The following is a 9,048-nucleotide window of genomic DNA, read 5'->3' on the forward strand; positions in this document are numbered from 1 at the left end:
TTGTCTTTGTTTTAAATACATTTTATTTATTTATTTATTTAGTTCTGGCTGCATTGGGTCTTTGTTGCTGCGTATGGGCTTTCTCTAGTTGTGGCGAGCGGGGGCTACTCTTCATTGAGGTGTGCGGGCTTCTCATTGAGGTGGCTTCTCTTGTTGCAGAGCACGGGCTCTAGGCGTGTGGCCTCAGTAGTTGTGGTACACGGGCTCAGTAGTTGTGGCTCTAGAGCACAGGCTCAGTAGTTGTGGTGCATGGACTTCGTTGCTCTGCGGCTTGTGGGGTCTTCTCCCCTGCATTGGCAGGTGGATTCTTAACCACTGTGCCACCAGGGAAGCCCGGCTTTTTGTCTTTGTGATAAACATTCTTATAGTCGGGTATTTGTGTACAACTATGACTATTTCCTTGGAATAAATTCCTAATAATGTAACTGCTGAGTCAAAGTTCAACAAAAATTTAGGATTTTAATGCATCTCAATAAATAATTGTTAAAAAGAATCGGTGAATGGTTGTGAGCTTATGGCAAAAAGGAGACATCTGTGGAGGAGGTATCTGCAGTCAGGCTCAGAAGTTGAGTTGGTGGATGGATAACTAGAGAAGTTCTTAAGCCATTTTTGGGTCAGGAGAGTAAAAAAGGGAAGAATCTCCACATCCTTATGAATGCAGTGTGCTAACTATTCAAGAAAGGAGGCTTAACCTTCTTAGTACAGCCAGTTCCTGGTGCTGCTCTACAGTGTATCTCATAAAAGAATATTTAAAACACAGAAAAAGAGCAAGTCTTTATCCAGCCTCTCTCCTGCAATTGTGACTGTTCAGAATCTACTCAACTTTCAAGGAGTAGTTTAAGTCTTTCCTTCTTCATGAAGCATCCCTGACTCTCAAGGATTTCTTCCTTTATTAATGCATAGCATCTCTTGTCTTCATTCTCATATTCAAGAATCATTTTTGAAACTACTTTGTGCCAACACTCTGCTTGTTTATCACTCTAATCTTCACAGATATCATATGAGGTGGTTATTATCATTCTCGGTTTATAGATGGGGTCCTGAAGCTGGGAGATTAAGTAACATGCCACTGTGATACAAAGAGGCTAATTCAGAATGAAACCAAAGTCCTTCACTCTCTTGAACTTTTGAAATCTATTTTTCCTAAGAGGTAGGAAAAGGCAGAAAGGGAAGCATATTTAAAAGTAGAGGGAGAATGAAAGTGAAAAGAAAGAGCAGTGGGTTAGGGCATTGCTGGGAAGACTTCAGCGTGTCTGGCACAGAGGATCCTGGATGAAGTGGCAGGAGATGCAGTGGGGAAGGAAAGCTGGGGCTGGGATCTTTTTTTTTTGCGGTACGCGGCCTCTCACTGTTGTGGACTCTCTTGCTGCAGAGCACAGGCTCCGGACGCGCAGGCTCAGCGGCCATGGCTCACGGGCCCAGCCGCTCCGCGGCATGTGGGATCTTCCTGGACCGGGGCACGAACCCATGTCCCCTGCATCGGCAGGCGGACTCTCAACCACTGCGCCACCAGGGAAGCCGTGAGGCTGGGATCTTGTTGAATGCAGAAGCACGTAGCACAGTGAAATTCAATAAGGGCAGTTGAATATTACAATATGTTGATGATTCAAACTGTCTTTGTTAAAAGATTTGTCTTCCTAGCTAGACTGTGAGCACTGTGAGGTCAGTGGTTGTTTTCCGCATCTGTAGGGTCCAGCACAGTGCCTGGCATATGGTAACGCTACATAAATCTTTGTTGAATTAATTAATTAATTTATGAAAATGTTCTCTTGGGAACCAGCAGACAAAAAACCAAACCCAAAACAAAGCAAAATGCTGTTTTTAGAATCAGAAGACCTCGTTTCAAGTATCTTCTCTCTAACTTACAGGTTGTGTGACTTCGGGTAAGTTATACAACCTCTTTGAATAGTTTATTCATCTGCAGATAATACTCACCTCAAAGTGTTATTGTGAGGATTAAATGAGATCATACTTTTGAATTACTTAGCACAGTACTTGACAAATTGTAGACATTCAGTAAATGTCAGTTTCCTGCTTCCACCATCCCACTATCCAGAATTGAATCATGCACTAGGAGAGCTTATATTCAGATTTAAGGAATAGCCTCTACTTCTAATATTTAGTGCTATTTTCAGACCGTGGGTGTCAATTTAATATTTTAAAAAGATGACTACTGTTTAAAGCATGTATTTCTTTTTTAAAAAATATTTATTTTGGCTGTGCTGGGTCTTAGTTGCAGCACGCAGGATCTTTGTTGCGGTGTGCAGACTTCTTAGTTGCGGCGCGCAAACTCTTAGTTGTGGCGTGCTTGTGGGATCTAGTTCCCGGACCAGGGATGGACCCTGGACCCCCTGCATTGGGAGGGTGGAGTCTTACCCACTGAACCACCAGGGAAGTCCCTAAAGCATGCATTATTATTTTGTTTGTTTGTTTGTTTTTGTGGTATGTGGGCCTCTCACTGTTGTGGCCTCTCCCGTTTGCGGAGCACAGGCTCCGGATGCGCAGGCTCAGCGGCCATGGCTCACGGGCCCAGCCGCTCCACGGCATGTGGGATCTTCCCGGACTGGGGCACGAACCCATGTCCCCTGCATCAGCAGGCGGACTCTCAACCACTGCGCCACCAGGGAAGCCCAGCATGCATTATTAAGTACCACATACAGGTTCTCAATAAACAGATGTTGAATGAATGAATGAATGAATGAATGAATTGAATCCTCAGAGTTTTGTCAGAGTATCTACAGCATTCTCAGGATGTTAGATATATAAATACATCAGTCACTAGTTGATCATGTTGTCTTTAGCTGATTTGAGAGACCGCACTCAAAACCATTAAATTCCTTTTGTTTTGATTCTGTCTACACCAAATGAACTTCTGATGACCAGTTTCCAAGCTATCTTGATATCTTGAATAAGAGGACCTTGGAATCAATGAACAGGAGTAACATCTATTTTAAAATGGCATGTTGTCATCTGGCTTAAATCTCTGTTTCTTTCTTTCCTAATTTAAAACAGTTTTATTGAGGTGAAATTCACATACCATACAATTCACCCATTTAAAATGTATGTTTCAGGAAGTTCCCTGGTGGTCTAGTGGTTAGGACTCAGCGCTTTCACTGCGGTGGCCCGGGTTTAATCCGTGGTCGGGGAACTGAAATGCTGCAAGTCACGTAGTGCATGGGCAAAAAATAAATAAATAAATAAAATAAAATTGTTCAAAATATTAAAATATAAAGTGTACATTTCAATGGTTTGTAATATATTCACAGAGTTGTACAACTATCACCAGAATCTAATTTTACATCTTGTTCTCATCCCCAAAAGAAACACTGTGCCTATTAGCATCACTGCCAAACCACCACTACCTCCCCAGACCCAGGCAAACACTAATTACTTTGTCTATAGATTTGTCTATTCTGGACATTTTATGGTTATAAAAATCATAATGTATATATATATATATATATTTTTTTTTTAATGACTGGTTTCTTTCTTTGAGCATCCATGTGTGAAAACACATTCATGGCTGTGTTTTCATCCATGTTGTAGCAGGTATCAGTTCTGATTGCTTTTTATAGATGAAAATACTCCATTGTATGGATATGCCACATTATATTTACCCATTCGTCAATTGATAAACATTTTGGGTTGTTTCCACTTTTGCCTATTGTAAAGAACACTTCCATCGCCACCTGACCCTGTTTAAAACTGTTCAATGGCTCTCTTGGAGGAAGCCGCGGTCTCCACTGCAGCGGAACCTCGGGCCACCCGACCCTGCTCCTGACTTACCACTGTTCGCTCTCGCCGAGGAACAAGTCGTCCAGGAAGCCGCGCCGCAGCCATGGCTTTTAAAGATACCATAAAGCCCGAGGTGGCGATTCACCGGATTAGAATCACCTTCCCCAGCTGCAGCTTGAAGTCTTTGCAGAGGGTATGTGCTGACCTGATCAGAGGCACGAAGGAAAAGAATCTCAAAGCGAAAGGACCGGTTCGGATGCCTACCAAGACTCAGAATAACTACAAGGAAAACTCCTTGTGGTGAAGGTTCTAAGACTTGGGATTGTTTCCAGATGAGGATCCACAAGTGACTTATTGACCTGCACAGTCCTTCTGAGATTGTCAAGCAGATCACTTCCATCAGTACTGAGCCAGGAGTCGAGGTTGAGGTCACCATAGCAGATGCTTAAATCAACATTTTTAATAAATTGATAATCAGTTGTTAAAAAAACACACACACACAATGCCTTCCCTTTTTTCTATTTATTTATTTATTTAGGCTGCTTTGGGTCTTTGTTGCTGTGCGGGCTACTCTTCGTTGGGGTGCGCAGGCTTCTCACTGCGGTGGCTTCTCTTGTTGCAGAGCACGGGCTCTAGGCGCGCAGGCTTCAGTAGTTGTTGCACGTGGGCTTCAGTAGTTGTGACTCGCGGGCTCTAGAGAGCAGGCTCAGTAGTTGTGGCACACGGGTTTAATTGCTCTGCGGCACGTGGGATCTTCCCGGACCAGGGATTGAACCCGTGTCCCCTGCATCGGCAGCCGGAGTCTTAACCACTGTGCCACCAGGGAAGTCCCTCCTTTCTTTTCTTTTTTTTTAAGAAGATGTTGGGGGGTAGGAGTTTATTAATTAATTTATTTATTTTTGCTGTGTTGCGTCTTCGTTTCTGTGCGAGGGCTTTCTCTAGTTGTGGCAAGTGGGAGCCACTCTTCATCGCGGTGCGCGGGCCTCTCACTATCGCGGCCTCCCTTGTTGCAGGGCACAGGTTCCAGACGCGCAGGCTCAGTAGCTGTGGCTCACCGGCCTAGTTGCTCCGCGGCATGTGGGATCCTCCCAGACCAGGGCTCAAACCCGTATCCCCTACATTAGCAGGCAGATTCTCAACCACTGCGCCCCCAGGGAAGCCCGCCCCCCTCCATTTTTTTTTGTTTGTTTTGTTTGTTTGTTTTGTTTTTTTGCGGTACACGGGCCTCTCACTGTTGTGGCCTCTCTCGTTGCGGAGCACAGGCTCCAGAGGCGCAGGCTCAGCAGCCATGGGAAGGCCCCCCCTCCCATTATTTTAAGACAGCATTCAAAACACTATATATGGTTTTCGTTGCGCAGCAAGTTTTGGCCCCAGTGATTGCTCCAGCCTGGTTTTGAACTCTTCCTATTGTTCTCTGTGCTCCATCCATACCATCATTCTCTCACTTCTTCAAAGCTGCCACCTCCAGGTTTTTGTGTCCTTCCCTCTTCCTAGAGACCACCACCTCTTTATCCACCCACTTCTTCCCTCCCCTGCTTAGTTCATTCCAAATTCTTATCTGAATTCAAATATTTTCTCAGAGAAGAATTTTCTGAAATTGATTTCCTTATCCCCTTTCCCACCCTACCCCTCAGCTGGGGTAGGTTCTCTGTTTTATTTTCTCAGCTCCTTATTCTTTTTTCTCAAAACATTTATCTCAATTTATGATTATGCATATATTTTTATGATCATCAAAATGATGTTTATTTCCTCCGGTAAATAGGTTTTGAAATTGTTTTTGCCCCTATTGCATGTCTAACAATAAACATAGTACCTTGCCATTAGTAGATAATAAATACATCCTGGCTGACAATATGAATAAAGAAAGAACACCAGATTTCTGGCTTGGATAACTGATTGATCATGAGGTCATTAATTAAGTTAAGGAATGCAAGATGAGAAATATTCCTGAATCGGGCCAGGAAAAGAGGAGAAGTTAAGTGCTAAGAAAGTTGCAGTTGAGGAAGTCCCAGTGAGGAAGGTCAGCAGGCAGTTGGACTATGAATTTAGAGCTGTGGAAAGAGACCTGGAATGGAGACAGATTCGGAAGTTATCAGCAAATAGCTTTTTGGTTAAGATCTTGGGAGCGGCTGAGCTTGCCCAGGAAGAACGTGTAGCATAAAAAGGAAAGAAGGCAGGAGACTAAATTCTAGAGACACACGTATTGAGAAACGGGCAAAAGAAGACTTAGAATAAAGGGTTTTTTTTTTTTTCAGTACGCGGGCCTCTCACTGCTGTGGCCCCTCCCGTTTAGAATAAAGTTTGAAGTGAAATATCAAAGACATGGCAGAAGAACCCTGCCAAATGCTTCAGAGGAAAGTTCTGAGTTTGATCATTTGGGTAAGGTGATGATCATCAGATCTTTCCATTTTAAGGGATTTTTTTTTTGTGTGTGTGGTAAGCGGGCCTCTCACTGCTGTGGCCTGTCCCGTTGCGGAGCACAGGCTCCGGACACGCAGGCTCAGCGGCCATGGCTCACGGGCCCAGCCGCTCCGCGGCATGTGGGATCTTCCTGGACCGGGGCACGAACCCATGTTCCCTGCATCGGCAGGCGGACTCTCAACCACTGCGCCACCAGGGAAGCCCGGGATTTTTTTTTTTAATTAAAAATTTTTTTTAACCTCTTTATTGCAGTATAATTGCTTTACATTGTTGTGTTAGTTGCTGCTGTATAACAAAGTGAATCAGCTATACGTATACATATATCCCCATATAAAAATATGGAATGGTTCACGAATTTGCATGTCATCCTCACACAGGGGCCATGCTAACCTTCTCTGTATCGTTACAATTTTAGTATATGTGCTGCCGAAGCGAGCACTTAAGGGATTTTTGAGCATCCTGTTTCTTAACTTTTCACCTAATGGTTTTAGCATCCGTTTATGATCCTTGACTGAATCAATTATCTCAGTCTGGATTGCTGAATGGTGAATTTTAAAAAATTCCATCATCCCCCTGCCCCTGCCCTGCCCCCTGCTTTCTTCTTCTGAATTCCTGTGTTGCTCTCAGGGAAAGTTTCCCTGGGCACCTCCCTCTTCTACTAGCCCATTGCTGGGATATTTCACCCAAGGGCTGGGAACAGAAAAAGGCTCTTTCATGAGAAGGTTGTAAGGGAATGGAGAATGTGCTGGGAGGGAAATTTGCTAAACCTTTGGAAAGTATATCCAAAGGGATGAAGAATATTCCTTTTGGTAAATATGACCTCTTCTAGCCTTACACCTCACCTACAAAAAAAATGCAGAGATGTGATTTGTGCCAGATCACACACTACATCCCTTTAGAGGCACTCTCTAAATACGATCCAACTTCTTCAGACAGCTTTCCAAGGCCTTTCAAGTCTAGGTAAGGTGACTTTCATATGCACTCCTAGAGCACCTTGCCCTTCCCTCCCGCATCAGTCAGCACACAGGGTTGTAATGGCCACTTTACTCCCTTGAGGCCTCACCAGACCTCAGGTCAGTCTGGTTCCACAGTGTATTACTAACATTTAATCCAGGGCCTCACTCATAACAGGGACTCAAAAAAAAAATGTGCTGGGTGAGTGAAGGATTGAAGGGACGACTGTATCTTGGGAAATAGCATTCTGTGGCTGGCGAGTGAGGGAGCCTGTGAGAAGTGGGCTGGAGAGGCTTCCCAAGGGGATTGGATTTTACCAGGAAGGCACAGGAGAGCCCTGGGGGCCCTTGAGCTGTAAATCAGGCTTCTACTGGATTTGTGATCCAAAAAGATCTCATTTAATCCTCTTAACAACTTGATGAGATAGTTATTCCTATCTCTATTTTACTGATAAGGAAACGGGCCTCAGAGAAATTAAGCAACTTGTTCAAGGACACCCTGCTAGGAAGTAAGTGGAATCAAGAAATGTGAAGTCCATCCTTTTCCTACCTCACCAGCCTGCCTCTCACCCTTTGTAGGAGTGAGAATAGATTCAGTAGCAGACTAGGACGTAGACTAAATTGGTCAGGACTTTGCTAGGCTAAATAATACCCTGGCTCCCCAGTACTCACTTCTATCAATGAGTCAGAGATGAAACCAGACACATACATTTGCTTTACATGATGCACTTGCTTGGAGGTTGGCTGCTTATTTAAATTTTTTTCAATATTTTCATCTTGCTGCACCCTCTCTGTCTGAGATCACAAGGTGTAAATAAGGTTTACCTTGGCACAAGGGCAGAGGCAGAGGTCTGTGTGGAGCCATTGCTGGTTCAATAAATGGTTCTCAATAAATGTTGAAAATATATATTACTCAGTATAAATCAGTTGGATGTTAGTTCCATAAGAAAGGGAGATATTGTAGACAAAATTTGTTTTAAAAAATATAATTAGTACTTAAAAACTTGGTGTAAATATGTATGTCTTCACATGAAAAATATGTGTGTGCATCTGTATATCTTTTTTTTTTTTAAAGAAAAAAGCATTGTTCAGACTTCCCTGGCAGTCCTGTGGTTAAGACTCCAAGCTTCCACTGAGAGGGCACGGGTTCAATCCCTGGTCGGGGAACTAAGATCCTGCATGCCTGTGGTGTGGCCAAAAAAAAAAAAAAAAAAAAAGAAAAAGAAAATAATAAAGAAAAAATCATTGCATAGAGGAATATGTTTTGAATAATCCCATATTGGAATTATTATAAATATCCATAAAAGTAAGTCTGGAAAGATAAATGTTAAAATATAAAAATGATATTATTTCCAGATGTAATAATATAGTCAAGATAACTTAAAATTTTCCCAGCTTTTGTCTTCTGCTAAGTTTTTGTTTTAAAATGAATATTCACTAATTTTTCAATTAGGAAAAAATGGTATAAAAAGAGATCGAACATCAACCAAAGCAAATCTTCTATTTATCTGGCTCCTGCTAGGTGCTGGCAAAGAGAAGGGGGCCTACACCCAGCTCTGTAGGAAAGAGATGGACACAACAGGAAAAACTTAAAAAATAGTTCATATTCTAATTTATTTCTTGTCTGTGAGGTTCTAGCTATTGTGTTAGATAGCGCTTTATATAGTTCATTTTGTATATTTATACACCCTTGCAAAGTAGGTCTATTTATGCCTATTTTATGGGTGAAGAAAAAGGACACAAACAAGTCATTTGTGGAACACATGCCTGTCATACTCCAAAAAGAGGCATTCAAGGCTGAGAGAAGGAGAAAAGACTTCATCCTGACAGTTGTTGCAGACTCGTGACTTGTGTGGCCAGCACAAGTTTAATGGCAAGACATGATTAACCAGCGCTAAGTTTTCATGTTTTTTTTTTTAATTAAAATCTGAATGTCTTT

General features: G+C 42.7%; 1 non-coding gene and 1 pseudogene across 1 annotated transcript; one reads left to right on the forward strand and one right to left on the reverse strand.

Annotated features, from left to right (window-relative positions):
- Positions 1-3,838: 3,838 nt before the first annotated feature.
- Positions 3,839-4,184, forward strand: LOC112415524 (40S ribosomal protein S20 pseudogene; annotated as a pseudogene).
- Positions 4,185-6,488: 2,304 nt separating this feature from the next.
- On the reverse strand, positions 6,489-6,595 carry LOC112415753 (U6 spliceosomal RNA). The gene has a single exon (XR_003006368.1). It is a non-coding gene; the product is annotated as a U6 spliceosomal RNA (small nuclear RNA).
- Between the last annotated feature and the right edge of the window lie 2,453 nt (positions 6,596-9,048).

Source organism: Neophocaena asiaeorientalis, unplaced genomic scaffold (genome assembly GCF_003031525.2).
Source record: "Neophocaena asiaeorientalis asiaeorientalis breed wild unplaced genomic scaffold, Neophocaena_asiaeorientalis_V1.1 scaffold225, whole genome shotgun sequence".
Taxonomy (NCBI): Eukaryota; Metazoa; Chordata; class Mammalia; order Artiodactyla; family Phocoenidae; genus Neophocaena; species Neophocaena asiaeorientalis.